Consider the following 17,168-nt stretch of genomic DNA (forward strand, 5'->3'; position numbering starts at 1 on the left):
GTTACTTTACCACCAGTGGTGGCCAGTATATTTTAGAAGTTTTGTTTGGTTCAAATATGAAAAAGGAGTGTGGTGTGTGCCCCCTTAAGCTGTATGTGACGTGGGGAGTCACATGGAGGAATTTTTAAAAAAGGAGCTGTTCCGTGTTCACAAGATATTCGTATGCACAGGGCCCCTGTGACTGCAACTGGTCTCTGTGTGCTTAATCAGTCAAGGCGAGGCATCTCCGATACTCTACCAATCACTGCACAGAGTCACTTCCTCCATCTTGGCTTGGGATGGTTGCCCTACTCTGAGAACTAGAGTTAAGGCCAGAACCAATGAGACGATAGAAATAAAGTTATTAAAGTTAAATAGACCCAGACACAACTCACTCTTTAAGTCTAATAATTATTTACAGACCCCCAAAAGAAACTCCCCTCTTTGAGGAACAATTGCTAGCTCTCATAGGGAGCATATGTAAAACTAATACTGCAATACTGCAGCTCTTATCTTAGGAGATTTTAACTTATGGGCAAATAACCTTCAAGATACAGAAGTTCAATCCTTCCTTCAGACACTCTCCTCTATAGGGTTTGTACAGTCAGTGGATAAGCCAACCCACAAAGCTGGAAACACCCTAGATTGGATTCTTACTAGGAATATTATACCTACTATAACTAATATAGACCCGTGCCCTTGGTCCGATCACCTATTGGTACATTTTGCACTAGCATTGAAATGTAATCCTATCCCGGAAAAAACTAGTAGTATAAGTGAATCACGTAATATAAAAAATATTACAGCTGATACTTTTAAATCTACCATACAGCCCATGCTACCACCCCTAGGAGGTAACTTATCTCTGGAAGACTTTACTACTGCCTTTAGAAACGCAACTAACAAGGCGTTTGATATTCTTGCCCCCCTCCGTCAGGAAAAAAGGAAGAAGAAGCAAAGCTTCAAACTTCAACTCACCCCCAATATAATCACTGCTAGGAAAAACAAACGGAGATGTGAACGCCAGTGGCGCAACCACCCATCCCCCCTCACCCTACTGACCTATCAAGTCACAGCTAGAGGCTAGAGGCTTGAGGCTAAACAACTATCTCTTAACAACAGAATTGAAAAAGCTGCAATAAAATCTAAAGAACTTTTTACAGTTCTTAACGAACTCAAAAATCCCAATACAGATCATAGGATCACTATAAGCAATGAATGGTGTCAAAACATACTTGATAGTTTTACTCAGAAAACTGAACTCCATCAAGGACGCATTAGGGATAAAATTGAGTCTCAATGTTTAACGGAATCATCACTACCTTCTCTGCCAGAATCTTCGCATCACAGCATAACACCTTTTTCCTTTACTAGCATGACAGAATTAGAGGTCCTAGCGATTATTGAGGGCCCAAAACCGACATCATGCAAAGGAGACATCTTTCCCACTTCACGTTTTAAGCAATTCGCCAGCTCCCTTGCCCCATGGGTAACAGAACTTGTCAATCGCTCCTTTCAGGAAACTGCTGTTCCTGTTGGCATAAAGGAGGCATGGATCACCCCTCTACTTAAGAAAGACAATCTTGATCCTTTGCTACCTGAGAACTATCGTACCATCACAAATGTTCCCTTTATACTTAAAATACTGGACAAAATAGCCTATATCCAGCTGAAGAAATTTGTCGAAAATAACAACATTCTTGCCAGGGAACAGTCTGGTTTTAGAGCCAACCATGGAACTGAGACGGCGTTATTGGATCTTAAGGCCAATATAACGGAGATACTTGAGGAGGGTACTCTGCTTTACTGCTCCTGCTGGATCTCTCCTCTGCGTTCGACCTAGTCGACCATGAATTACTTGCTAATAGACTCCAAACAACCGGCCTATGCTCTCCCGAAGCGGTACGGTGGCTAAAATCCTTCCTGGGTCCTAGGAATGCTTGTGTCGCAAAGGGATCTTTTAAATCTCCAAAAATTCCTGTGACCTGTGGTGTCCCACAGGGATCTTGCTTATCCCCACTACTTTTTAATTTCTACATCAAATGCCTATGTGATTTGCTGAAATCAATGGGCATACAATTTGCTAACTACGCCGACGACACGCAGATAGTGATTAAACTATCTGGTGTCTACAAGGATGATTTGGCTACTGTAAATGAAATTTATGATACCATTCAAAAATGGATGGCTCTTAACTCTCTCGCACTCAATGATAAAAAACAGAGTTGCTGATTATCAGTACACCTTTTAGGCACAAAAACATGGACACGGACTGCACAGCCTTCGTAATTGGCGGTAACAACATTCATGTATCAGATTCTGTAAAAACGCTGGGAGTATATTTTGATACTTATCTTACATTTCAGAAGCACGTATCCTACCTCAAGTCATCTTGCAGTTTTTTCACACATCTCTTATGGCAAATAAGACCATATCTGTCCGAAGTTAATAGAGCATCCATTGCAGCAGCCATAATTAACACCAAGCTGGACTACTGCAACAGCCTCCTGATAGGCACCTCAAAAAGAAACATTAGGAGTCTCCAAACTATACAGAACGGAGCTGTTCGAGCTGTATGTGGCCTAAGTCGCCAAACGCACATCTCAGAACATCGAAGAAAGTTACACTGGCTCTCTATTGAGCAACGGCTTAAATTCAAAGGACTAGTTATAGTTTTTAAATGTCTTTCAGGCAAAGCCCGGGAATATCTAAAAACTAGGCTACAGACAGCGATTCCAAAGCGTACGCTACGCTCAAACAGTGTCTTGCTATTGGCACAACCACGTACCCTTCTGAAGAAAGTGGGCGAAGCAAGCTTTGGGGCCTGGGGCCCTAAGAATCGGAACATAATCCATCTCCACCTTAAACAGTCCACCACATTGCAACAATTCAGAAAACGTCTTAAGACCTTTCTTTTTGATATCTAATCGCCACCGTTTGCCCTAAAGATCTCTGGCTATCTCTCAGGATGTGTTAATCGCCATTGCGGCCATTTCTTTCTCCTCTTATTTTTCAATTTATGTTATCTGTTTGTGTTGTTATGTAAGCGCCCTGAGACCTTTGGGTGAGTGATTGCGCTATATAAGAAACTCTTTAGTTAGTTAGTTAGAAAAACCCTTTCAGCCCTCAGGATAGTCAAACCCTGGCGGCCCTGGACCTGACACATAGCAGGAACAGTTAACCAAATCATGTGCAACCCTGGAGAAAAATGGTGGGGCTGTACGAAGGTTTGCAATTAACCATGGATGCAGGTCTGGGATTCATGCCTCCCAGATCTACAAAGTTCTTAAAGTTATAATTAAGACTCCCAAACAGTTCACCAAATGACCCTCTCCATATCGAGTGTGGGGTGCGCCCTATATCCGATATAGCTCTGTTTAGATCTGTACTGTATCGGATAAGGATGTGGAGTACCACAGAACTGGGGAAGCATAGAGAGGCCTTATCCTACATGCTCTTTTCAGAAGCCGGACATTCACTTCCATGGGTAGCTCACAGTGGTTGTCCGCTCTAAATTTGCAGAGCTTGTGGCTAGACCCAAAGGGGGTCATTACATGTTGGCCGGTATCCCGGCAGTAAATCCGCCGGGATTCCGCTGAAGGCAATTAGCGTTACCGCAACTTGATCCTGCTCTGTTAGCGCCGGATCCCAAGTTGCGGTACAGCGGTAAATCCCCATTTATTCTGGGTCCATTGGACCCAATGGGGCATTCGCAGCACAATTACTACATCGCTAATACTGTTGCAGCAATTGCACCGAAAATGGGCGGAAAGTCGGTAGATTTACACCCAGCTCAGAACTGGAGGTGAATCCCCAACTTCCTGCCCAACTCAGAGTTGGGCAGAGCGGTAATATCGTTACCACCGCGTTTTTACCGCTACGCCCAATATGTGATGAGGCCCAAAGCCTGTTAGCAGCGGCAGCAAGATCGCAATATCCATGGCAGCAAAGGAACTGTCAAGGAGAAGGCTTGAGGGTGCTTGTAGCTCCCTGATTACTGGTCAAATGTACATGCATGTCAAACCAGTACTGGCATTAGAACCTTACCTCAACGTCATATTTCTATCTTTTGCTTGTGTGCAGCGTGTCGAATTTCACCTGGGGGTATTTGAATGTATCGAAATAATTCACGAGTAGCTGGAGTGATCTTAACATTGTTTCTTGTCCAGTCTGCAACTTCTGTGACGAAACAACTACACGCTTTTTACTGCTTTGTACTTCTATAGGGCATTGAGAACAAGGTACCTCACTCTGATGTTTAGAGCTGCTAATATCCGCCTTACACACGAGGCAGTAACTTTTTGCAGGTCTTAATGTTGTTTACTTCACTGCTATGTTCATTCGTCATGAGTGGATGGCGAGAAAACGTCAGTTACCTCAAGAGTATCCAATGCTGTAAAATCTCGTATTAGCTGTTGTAGTGTAATTAGTTGACTTGGCAGGGTTTTAAATTAAGCTCCAATTGTTAAGTCTGTTTGCTGACGCTTGTTCCAGATAGTATGTATTCTTCTTTTTGCTCTTGGCGATTTTATTGTGATTTTACTGTGATTGTTGTACTTCACCTTTTAGGATCAATGGATTTCAAAGTATGTTTTGCTGGTCCTTGTTTTTGATTGAAGTCGAATAAAGCTTTTATGAACTGAACTTTTAACTATGCAGACAACGCCCAGATACTGATAGATCTGGGAAAAGCTAGTCATTGCTCATATAAGATCAACAATTGCCTATTATCATTAAGGCCTGGGTGGACCAACATTTCTTGAAACCAACCCGAATAAAACCGAGGTGTTGCTTATAAACAACAATCTCAATCCTTGGTCTTCATCCTATTGGTCGGATTCTTTCATGGATTGCCCCAGACCTCGCCCTGTGGTGAAAAACCTGGGCGCTCAAATTACGGCAGTTACTAAATCGTGTGACTTAATCAGGAAACTGAAGAAAATGTCCTTACCTGTCGCAAACTCATCAGGTGCTAAAAATATGTAATGCAGTGGTCCACTCTCGCTTGCACTATAACAATGCCATCTAGTGGGGCTTGGCTGATTATGAGTATAGATTGCCAAAAGCGCAAAATACCAGTAAGTAAAAAATGTCAACATGTATCTCCCGTGATTCGGTCCATGCACTTGCTCCCTGCGAGAAAACAAATCATTTTAAAAATGATGTGTATACTTTTTAAATGCTTGCAGCATCCATTAGCAACACCGCTGGCAACAAGGCTTAATTCCTGTACCAAACCACACTCGGCCAGATTAGGACTGGATAGGATACTGACCCTGCCTTCCTATAGGAAAGAAGGATCTGGTGAGCGTTCTTTTGTGGTACAACCTTCAAACCTACAGAAGGCACATCTCTTCTATTTTTTAGGAAAAAATTAAAAACTCATCTATTCAATCTATAATCTATCTGCTGCTCCGGCCTTTCATATTACGGTGGATTTGGGCCTTTTTCAACATTGGACAGCGCCGAGATACCCTATTTGGCTGATTGATATACTTCATAAAACCCATAACATATATTGAGAGAGAGCGGGAGCAGGCCGTGCCCCACGACCTCAGTTCTTTTTTTCCCGTCACTGATAGGGAGATTCTCCCGGAGCCCTCTTGTGAGGGGTGTGAAGAGACCTTTTCTTAATGGAAAAACAGAATGTCCATCAAGTTACAGCAAAACTCTCTCAATTGGGAACATAACAGAACAGTTAGGTTTCACTCTTAGGAGGGGATGGGCTGGAATCAAGGACTATTGATCCTGGACACATACACAATAAAATACCCCACATATATATAGACACCAGACACTGTAAATATTAGCTTAGCGACATACACCACAATGTAAGAAAATAGGAAAACTGCAGTAAATGGTTAAACCTTTAATTCCTTTATCCTACAGGAAATAAAATCCAGGCGACCAATCCAAGAGGCAAGTACTAGGCCTACAAAAGTTCTAAAAACAAAACGAAAGAGAACAGCAAGACTATTTTTGGACACAGGACCAAATGGCAATACAGGCAGTGAAATTAGAATGACTGTACTGGGTCCGACTAGGTACCAATTCACCTTTAGGAACACATAAAAGCGATGCAACCATTAGAGGTTACTATACTGCTATTGTACAATGCAGTTATTTATTATATTAAAATGTATATCAAATCACTGGCATATTCTAAAATTCCAGCCTTATTCCTAAAAACTATGGGAGACCCAGGAAAATTGTTTCACTTCATTACGTACCTTGGTAGGTCACTTAGAATGAATTTAAAGAGTTTCCAAATGTTCTCACATGGCCATCAATGAGGCTAAATCATATTGGTTTGCCGTGGTTATAAGATAAATGGAGGTAAGTTCTATTTGTATTTATCGCCACAGGTGCAGTTGAGGGTGTAACCGGTCAGAAGGGACATGAGAGTAGGCCCCAACAAGTATTCTAGCCCTGGATATGAGAACCAGCGGGCCAGGTTGAAGTGAGCGCAAAGACTGCACTAAGCAATAAGAAAAAACTCTAGCCTCACTACTCCTGGATCTAGGTGACCCCCCAAAACCCACTCCAGCATTAGGACCGCAGGCCTGGAGGCCAAGTCCTCAAGATGCTGGATCTGAAGAAATCTGCTCAGGAATCTCAGAGCACACGTGAGCCGGGATTGTGTGCTTAGAGCTGGCTAGCTGTGGCTGGTGGGCACGGAGTAGTAGAGACTAGGACCCATGAAGGGCCCGGATGACAGAAAGAAGCAATACACAGGACACTGACAACCCAGAGGCAGAAGCTTCAGCATCCACAAGGACAGAGACAGGAGCATGGAAAAACTCAATTAAGGTCAAAGAATAACGAAGATGGACAGGAAAGCGAAATCAGCAAGAAGGTTCCAAGACCCGGGTAACAAGAGGTGTCCCAGGATGTCCCAGGAACTGAACCACACGGCTTTGATGCCAGAAGAATCCACATCTTAAGGCAGTTGGATCAGGGGTTACCTGTGAGGTAACAATAGGAAGCTAAGGAAAGTGCCAGTGCTGGGATTCTAGCAGCAGAGGAGGAGCTGCACCACAGTATTCTGCAGCAACACATATTTAGCTGTTTTTTCTAAGAAATCATGTACATATCGTTTGAATGGACAGGGTGTCCCACTGATAATACATTCACTCCTGGGTTGTCCAAAGCCAGCCCACCCAAAGGATTTGGAAGCCAGCCAATCAAGCAGGCCCTAAAAACCACCAAACACACTGGCCCACCCACACAGAATCTACATTGTGAAGTCTAGAAGACTTCAAACCAGTCTGCACCAATTTAAACCGCAATCAAGAGTGCAGGGTTGGGCTCTGGGTAAGCCCACAGCTGCACAGTGACCATTGTAAGCCTGACTTGTGGACCACACAGACATAGGAATGGCTGAGTGTTGGACAAATAAAATGCATCCGTACCTCAATGGCTACTACATATGTTCACATTTCTCGTAAGGCAGTATGAATTGCTACACAAATGGTGTAGTAGTAGTAGTCATTTGTATAGCGCCTTTATCTGATTAACATGGCCTAAACGGGCTTGTGAGCGGAACGCCCTTGGGGGACCAAAATCCAAGGTGTGGGATATTTGGGTGAAGGCTAGAATGCGTGTGTGCATTTGGCCAGGATAATGAGTTATGAGGACTGCCGGGCTCCAAAATGCTACCCATGAGCCAAAACGAACTCACAGCTGCCACCAGCCTACTCCGGATACCTTCAGGGTGACCGTAACCAACGCGCCAAAATGGGGTGCTTAAAACTACATCTGATCTGGCAGTCATATGGACTATATTAAGGCATCGCTTAAAAAAAGGTTTGCTGTGGCAGAGAGAATAGTTTGGTATAAGTCCCACTGGCCACAAAAAAGTTGAAAAACTAGCAAAACAGGAAAACATTTAGGGGACGCAGAAAGTTAGGGTAGAATTCATTTTGGGAATTCTGGCTTCTCTAAGGGTACAGAAGTAAGACTCTGACACAGAGGGGTCATAGTGATTAGCAAACGGCAGAACGGGTAAGAGGGGCAAGATCCACCTGCTGAGTAACAACCCCAAGGGGACTTTCGGGTAGCGGCCTCACCTCCGTGGCCTCATGGGAAGGGGCTCCACCTACACAAGCAGTGACGACCTTCTGGGATTCGCCACTTACCTTTCCCCTACAGGAAATCTACATTTCCCTGGTCTTTGCCCTTGCGATGTTCCACACTGAAACAAAATTGCTGTAAGTCGAGGAGCCATTGCATAATCCGTGAGTTGCTGTCTTTCCTCAAACTGAGCAACATGAGAGGGGAATTGTCAGTAACTAAGGTGAAGTTTCACCCGGTGAGGTAATAATAGAGATGCCCTATTGCCCATTTCATTGCCAAGGCCTCAAGTTCTATCGTGGCAAAGTTTCTTTCTCTATGGAATAACTTCTGGCTGATATACAGCATCGGATGTTCTATTCCGTCATAGACTTGAGACACAACTGCTCCTAGACCCACCTTTCAGTCATCGGCTTGGAGTAAAACCTCTTTCCCCTGATCTTCCTTTCCCCATTTTATCTTCTGTGGCTGAAAATTCCAGATGAACCTTCCATAATAGCCTATTAGCCCTAAAAAAAGCCTTAGGTCCCTTTTGATCTTAGGCATGTGAGTTTCTTTCATGGCTTTAACTTTTTTTAATTGAGGCTGGGCTATTCCGTTATGCATAAAGAAACCTAAATATTTTATGGTCGACTATGCAAGGTGGCATTTGTTTGGGATGGCGGTTAGTCTGGCCTGGCGTAAGACCTTGGTGATCTGATATAGATGGGTGATATGTTCCTCCCAAGTTCGACGGTGTATGACAGTGTCGTCTAGGTAGGCTCTACAAAAACTGTTATAAAGCTGGAGCAACTGATCCATTAACCATTGAAAGTTTACCAGGGCACCATAAAGCCCAAAGGGAAGGACCTTGAATTGAAACAGTCCTCTATGGGCGGAGAGGGCTGTCTTTTCTTTATCATCAGGTTTCAGAGGCATCTGCTAATAGCCCCTGGTCAGATCAATTGTGGAGATGTAAACAGCAGTGCCCAGTGGATCAATGAGGTTGTCAATCCTTGGCATCGCATAGTTATCGAACTGGGACACCTTGTTTAATTTTCGAAAAATCAATGCCACACCGCCACAATTGATCTGCCAGGACTATTGGCGAAAGACCATGGACTCTGAGATAGTCCTATAAAATCATCTACCAACAGCTTCTCTGCCTCATGAATGACTCTTTCCCTTTGAGCCTCCCGAATCCTGTATGGTTTTAAATGCATGACCTTCCCAAAGGGTGTGCAGAAATGGTGATAAATCCCCTTGACTCTCCCAGGTAGGCAACTGAACACATCCAGTAACAGATTCAAAAGGTCTTGGCGATTTTTCTGTTGCAGCATACGAAGGTCATTGGGTATTAGATTCAGGCTGTTACTCTTTTCAGTTAACAAACTAAACATTACCATTGAGTATGAATCTACAGGATCCTGCTTCAACTCTTTAAAAGATTTATGTGGTAGACTTGGGATTTAAGACGTCTGTTGGGCGGAGAGAATTACATGGTCCGGTCTGTTCTAAGATTTCATAAGGACCATACCAACGGGATAGCATTTTATGTTCTGATGTGGTAAGAAGGACAAGGACCTTTTAGTCTGATGGAAAAAGAGCAAGTGTTTGCTTTTTTCTCACAATGGCCCTTTTGATTTTCATGAGCTTTGGTCAAATTGGAATTTACTATATCCCTAACAAGTGCCAGATGTTCTTTGATTCTCTATGAAGTTTGGGTTAGGGGTAATATGGCTTCCTCCCTCTCTTCCCAGATCTCCCTAAGAATATCCGACACATTGCTGGGATCTCGCCCATAAAAAGGTCCAAAGGGTGGGAATCCCAGAGAAGTTGGTGGGGCTTTCCAGACGGCAAATTGGGCCCAGGGCGCCATCATGTCCCAGGTTCTCCCGTCTGGTTGAATCGCTCAACCAAGCCGTATGTCGGTAAAAGGTATACAGACGTTCTGAGGGTTGTAATTTGACAGATTTCTTTCACCCCGGCCGTCGTATCTTGATTGGTAGGAATTTCCCTTGGGAAGCCTACCTGTGATGACAATGGAATTAGATGTTTTAAGATTTGCTGCAAAGTGTTGCTTTGCAAGGGGAAAGCTTCTGGATAATGGGTGGTGTAGTCTAATATGACAAGTATATATCGATTCCCAAGTTTGGAAGGTTCCAATGGGCTTAAAATATCCATCCCTATTCTAGAGAAGGGGATGTCTATAACAGGTAGGGTTTGCGAGGGTGCTGGAGGAGGTTTTCGTGGGTCAGCCTTTTGACACAGCAGGCCTGTCAAAACAAAATGTTTGATATCTGAAGATTCTGGGCCAGTAAAACCTGTTAATTACTTGTTTGGTTTTCGAGGTCCCTAAGTGCCAGATGTAATGTGGGCATAGGCAATCTCCAGAAAAACAGTCTGATTTTTTGGGATCACTATCTGGGACCAGGTTACTCCCTCATTAGTATTGTATTCCCTATATAGTAACCCTTGTTTGATAAAGAAGGGGGGACCCTCTTTTTTCCTTTCTCCCCTATTACTTTGAGGAATGTCTTGGCTAATATCGGATTGTTCCGTTGCGCAAAGGCTAAATCTGGGATTATTTCTGTCTCTTCCTGATCAAGTCTATGGCTTGGGGCCTCAGCGTTTGGGTCTGGAACTTGGTCAGCCTCACCGAATCCCTTTGGCACTCTTCTCGGTGTGATCTTGGTGTGGGACTTCTACCACATCAGGGAATACAGCCCTTTTGTCACGACCCTCGCCCAAAACCCCCTCTGGCAAACCCATTGGCCAGGTGGAGTCAGGACTCGGGCCTCTAGAGCCTGGCATCCTCTTCAGAAGCCCTCATGGGGCCAGTCCCGGCGCCTATGGCGCCAGGCTCCTACACCATGAACAACAATGTGCTTGGGAACTACTTCATTGTATTGTCAGCCAACATGGAGGCATCCACATAGCTTGGTTCCTAAGAACCAAGCTATGCAGTCTAGTGTTTTGGGTGTGGCAGGCCTACTTTCAAGGTACTACTTTACCTGGGCTATATAAACCACACCCTGACTGCAGAACATGCTTCGTGTTACTTTGCAGCTTGCAACGTGATGCTCATCGTGTCCAGCTATTCCCTTGAACCTCAGAGAAGCAGAACCTGCAAGGAGACAAAAGGAACATCATTAGCAGCAGCATTTTACCTGCAGTCTTCATCTTTAAACACTCACAGCTACTGAGAAGAGCTTCCTCGAATCTGCACGCCTCCATGACAGAACGACCTGAAAGAGGAAGATGGAGGCAACATTAAAGAAAGCTGTAGAGACATTTACAAATTACGAAATGCTCAAAAGGCTTACCTGGCTGGTCACCTCTCGGCTGGCACCACTCCGGACATTCCACTTGCGCTGAAGAACACTGCGACCTACAAGGAAGGAAAATACAGGTTAGCAAAGGCAAGCCTTCGCAGCGCTGCGCATAGCGCTTACTTACTGCATCATAGCGCTCTTAATGCGCCATCATTTACCAGAGGGGCTCAACCAAGCCAGTTCGCCGCTCTGAAGCTCCGCATACCTAAGCGAGAAAAAAAGAGACATTTTAAACAAAGAAAGGCATGCAGGATAGCAACAAAACTAAACAACAGCAATAAGACCTACCTGAACAATATCAAACGGGCCGGCGTCGGTGAAGTAACTGGAACGCACTCGCCCATTAAAGACAACGCGCCTCTGCAAAGAAGGCAGGACGGAGAGCACGCCTAATTCTACCACAAGGTGAGGAGAGGGCACCAGATGGACTGAAAGCATACGGGGGTAGAGGGAGGATACTTGCCCCAGTCGGTCAGTCTTGAACACAGTCCTTCTGTATTTTCAGGCAGAACCTTCCCCGCAGACCACATCAGGGCAAAGCTGAGAAGCATACCAGCGAGTAACCCAGCTGGGTGGCCTCCCTGTGGATACCAGGTGAGCATAACAGAACACGAAGCCTACCATAACAAATCCTCCCAGGCGCCATGGAGACATCAGAAATGGACCAATCGGCCCAATTACTAGGAGAGCTTCGTGCTGAGGTTCATTCTGCCCGACAAGAGATAATGCCCTCCGGAGAGACCTAATAGTGACCAAAGAACGCACTGAAGAGATTAGCAGGCAATACTTGCAATCACAGGCAGGACAGACGCCTCTACCTGGAAGCAATCCAACGATGCAAAACCCTGCCATACCACCCACTCTGGTACAGATCACGTTACCTGGAACAGTGCCCCTGGCACCACCAGAAAGGTTCTCAGGCGACCCACGGAAGTATGCAGCATTCATCAATCAGTGACGCCTTTATTTTCTTTGTAGGCCTGGAGCATTTCCAAATGACAAAGCTCGGGTAGCTTTTGTCTTATCATACCTGAATGGTAGTGCAGCAGATTGGTCGGTGCCGTTGGTAACCCATGACGATCCTCTATTACATGACTTTGGGGCGTTCCAGAGAGAAATGGAAAAACTTTTTACTCGCCATACCCGGGAACAAGCAGTAGACAATGAACTCTTGTCAGTTGGCAGTGATGGGGTCGAAAACAAAAGGATTGAATGCCTTTTGATCGACAGCCAAAGGATCGAAAAAAAAGGGTTGCCTTTTTTTTTTTTTTTTAAATGGGGGGGTTCTCCCCCAGCCCAGTTTTCTTTATTAAATACATTTTTTTACCAACCCAAACTAAAAAATATATATAAATTTAAACAAAATTCAACCCTTTTTTTCGATCCTTTTGCATTCAAGCAAAAGGTCATTCGATCCTTTTTTTTTCGATCGTTTGACTGGACACCACTCTTGTCCCTCCGACAGGGGAATCAGGACTTGTTAACGTACATTGCTACCTTCAACAGACTGGTTGCCGAAGCTAGGTGGCCAGAAAACAAAAGAACTACGTTATTCCATCGAGGCTTACGAGGCGAATTAAAGGACGTTTTAGCCCAGGTGGTTGATCCACCCAGAGACTGTGCAGAATTCATAAATCTGGTCGTGCAGCTAGACCACCGGTTGCAGGACCGAAAGGCAGACCGGTCTAAGACGGACCCTCGGACCGTGTATGTTCGACCAAGGGAAAAAACACCCCGTGTACCTGAAAATGCTGTAGAACCCATGCAGTTTGGAGGGATACGGGCTCCATTAACAAAACAAGAGCGGGACAAAAGAAGACAACAGCTTTGTTTGTATTGTGGGAAACCAGGACATTTCCTGAAGGACTGCCCAGTAAAACCCCCAAGAAGAACAGTCGGGGCCAGAGAGAAGGATGAAGCTAAGGAATCGGGAAACTACCAAGCTCGACAAACGTAGAGGTCAGTTTGTCGAGTGAGAAGAAAGAGTTGCTGACCTCACACTTTGCAATACCAGTGATCTTAATTAACCACCAACAGTCGTCAAGAATGCATGCCGTTGAAGCATACATCGATAGCGGAGCAGTTGCAAATTATATTGATCAAGAACTGGCATCAGAGATGGGGCTTCCTTTGTGTTCTAAGGCAACTATGGACAAGGTAACCACCGTGGATGGGACAGAAATCGCTTCCGGACCAGTAACCCAGTGCACAGCCAGGGTAACCTTGCTGTGTCAGGACGGACATCGGGAGTCTATTTCATTCAATCTCATCAAGGCACCTCAATTCAGGCTAATACTAGGGATGCCATGGTTGGTTGCTCACAACCCTTTGATAGACAGGCGGGCACGAAAATTACCCTTCCCCGATGACTGCTCCCCTGCCTGCTATTACCAAGAGGAGAAAACCAACGCCTGTATCCCCATGACTCCCGGAGCGACAGTATCAACCCTGGGAGCAACTAATACCTTGCCAAGTGAATAGCATGATTTCTAGGATGTTTTCCGAAAGAACCAAGCTAATACATTGCCGCCGCACAGGCCCTATGACTGTCAGATCGACCTTTTTCCTGGTGCACAAATCCCTTGCAGCAGGATCTACGCTCTCACAGAACCAGAAAACCTTCATTTGAAATCCTATTTAGACCAGTACCTTGCAAACGGATTTATCCGTCCTTCGAAGTCCCCCGCACTGAAAAAGGAAGGAGACTTGAGAACCTGTATTGACTACCGCGCATTGAACTAGATCACCGTGAAGAACCGCTACACCTTGCCACTTATCCCTGAGATGCTAGACCAAGTTAAAGATGCCCAGATTTATACCAAATTGGACCTTCGAGGAGCGTACCACCTGGTCCGAGTCAGAAAAGGAGATGAATGAAAAACCACCTTCCGTATTAAATACAGCTTGTTTGAATATCAAGTCATGCCCTTCGGGTTATGCAACGCTCCTGCGGCATTCCAATATTTCATGAATGACGTTTTAAGGGAGTTAATTGATGTGTGCGCCTTAGTGTACATAGACGACATCTTAGAATACTCAGCCTCGGAACAAGATCATGTCAGGCACGTTCGTTCAGTCCTCACTAAACTCTGTCAACATTGCTTGTTTGCAAAGCTTGAAAAATGCTTTTTTCACCTCACCGAAGTAGAATTTTATTGGTTTTATCCTTACTCCAGGAGGCATCAGAATGGACGTGCACAAGGTAGATGCCATTCTGAAATGGCCTTCACCAACGTCTCTGAAAGGGGTACAAAGCATGCTGGGCTTTGCGAACTTCTACTGCCGGTTCATCCCAGACTTCTCTCAGGTTGTGCACCCAATCACAGTACTATTAGGAAAAAACAATAAAAAGTTTGCTTGGACCGAAGAAGCAGAAGAGGCCTTTCAGGAACTTAAACGAAGGTTTACCTCCGCTCCAATCCTGCGACATCCTCGTCCAGACCTCCCTTATGTCGTTGAAACTGATGTGTCCAGTCTCGCAATGGGGGCTGTCCTTTCACAGAGAGACCCGGAAACCGGCCAGCTACATCCTGTGACCTTCTGGTCGAAAAAGTTCTCACCTCCAGAGATTAATTATGCCATCACCGACAAGGAACTCCTGGCTATCAAATCCGCCTTTAAAGCCGGGAGGCACTACCTTCTGGGGCCAGACACACCATTACAGTCATCACAGACCACCAAAACCTGCAATATCTCAAAACAGCCAAGGCCCAGTCCTCGCGCCAATTGCGGTGGGCCCTTTTCTTCGCCGAATAGGATTATGTAATCACATTTCGACCAGAAGTCAGAAACGGAAAGGCGGATGCCTTATCTCGCATGGGCATAGATGAAATAGTATATACAACTCCAGACCCAGTATCTATTATACCTGAAGACAAACTCTTGGGTATCACGACAGCCTTAACACAAGCAGAACTACGAAAAGAAATCCAACGGACAATGAATCCTGATGCCTACCTCGCATGGCAAACTCAAGGAGAACAATATACCATCAAGGACCACCTACCCTTTTTTAGGGATCGCCTATATGTACCCAAGAAGGAATTACGCATCATATTATTTCAAACTATCACGATTCACTGATCGAAGGGCATCCTGGGATCGCCAAAACCGTAGCTAAGGTGAAAGACAACTTTTGGTGGCCTACCTGGTATAAGGACATCATTCTGTATATTCAGTCCTGCGGTGTCTGCGCACAAAATAAATCACAGAAACAAAAACCATCTGGTCTCCTACAACCATTGGACATTCCTCCAGTTCCATGGCACACTTTTCCCTTGACTTCATCACTGATCTACCTCCAAGCGAAGGGTTCAACACCATCCTTGTAGTTGTGGACTTATTCTCTGAGATGGCCCATTTTATTCCTCTCAAAGGCCTCCCCCAAAGGCCTTACCCTAACTTTGAGTTGTTTCCAAGCCACAACCAAAATAACTAGTGTCAGAATGTCCAAAAGCAAAAGTCCCAATGTTAGAATCCTAACTCTGTCCCTCACACGCTAATCTTAAACTAAATGAAAAGAAGTTCTTTCTAGCCAAAAGGGAGTGACTCCCTTCTCCTGGATAACAGACAGTTCTGAAATTTTCAGTTCCTGAAGTATTGGGGGAAAAACTCAATTCTCCGGCCTCAATTATGCTTCTTGTAAAGTTCATCAACTGATGCAGGGATGGCTCCCTGCCCCAGCCTCCTTTAGGCTTCAAATACAGTTTAACAATTGTTGGGAAAATCTATGTTCCCTGGTTGGCCCTTTTCAGGCTACTTCACTGTCTCTGAGTCCCTGACCCTGATTGGCAGACCTGGTTCCTTGTCAACAGGTAGTGCTTCGGAAAAAAGAATAGCTTGGGTGCACTTCCAAGTTATGGTGGGTCCTTGACCCTGTTTGGCAGACCTGAATTCCTCGCACCAGGTACTGCGACGAAAAATAATAGCTTGGATGCACTTCTAAGCTCTAGTATCAGATACAGATTTGATTTCCTCCCCTGCCAAGTACTGCCTTCATATATATATTCAGTGAAAAAACTTTGTTAAAGGGACGTTATGGTTCCAAGTAAAACCGAAAAACCCCTGAAATTCCCCAGTTATGGTAAGCTAAGCAACCATACCTCGCGCCACCACTGTGCACTGCTAAGACTAACACCCCCGACATCAAAGATGACATCACAAATGGTTACCATAACTGGCGAATTTCAGGGGTTTTTCGGTTTTACCCTTTAACAAAGTTTTTTCACTGAATTTCATAGGTTTTTAGTAGCGCAATGTTAGGGAGAATTCTCTTATAAGGCTAATTTCCCAAACCTAGTTCGTCCCCCAGCAGCTTTGCTGGATTTTTGGGGTTTGTTTTTTTCTCCTGCTAAGAGTGAGACTCTTTTCATCCCACTCTTAGGCATGATTTGAGGTATGTCTTTGACTCTTTGTGTGCTTATGGGGTTTTCTTTTTACTCCATAGGGTATCATCTATTTTGTATGTGTGTATTACACAGCACCCTCAGTGAAGTAACACAGGGGTGTCATAGTGACCATACATAGTGACATAGACTCCATACCCTGGGACTGACTACTGTCTCCCAGGGCATGTAAAGTCACCATTGACTTAACTAGTCCTAAATTGTGAACAGAACCAGTACAAACCATCATATTGTGGAAGTACTGGAAGGGATTAATTATATTGCCCCTGGGTCTGTTTTCAAGGGGGCACTGTCCACTCGCCCCTTGTCGAGTTTCTGACTGGTGGCAGTGGTTACCACGCAAAATATTCCACCGGAATTTTCTCAATGGGATTTTCCAATTGATTTTAAACGCATC

General features: G+C 44.7%; 1 protein-coding gene across 1 annotated transcript in view; it reads left to right on the plus strand.

Annotated features, from left to right (window-relative positions):
• The window catches only part of SFI1 (SFI1 centrin binding protein), a 1,072,759-nt gene that overhangs the window by 656,553 nt on the left and 399,038 nt on the right, over positions 1 to 17,168 (plus strand). The gene's annotated exons all lie outside the window — the stretch shown is intronic.

This window comes from Ambystoma mexicanum, chromosome 10, assembly GCF_040938575.1.
Source record: "Ambystoma mexicanum isolate Mex_15411 chromosome 10, UKY_AmexF1_1, whole genome shotgun sequence".
In the NCBI taxonomy this organism is placed as follows: Eukaryota; Metazoa; Chordata; class Amphibia; order Caudata; family Ambystomatidae; genus Ambystoma; species Ambystoma mexicanum.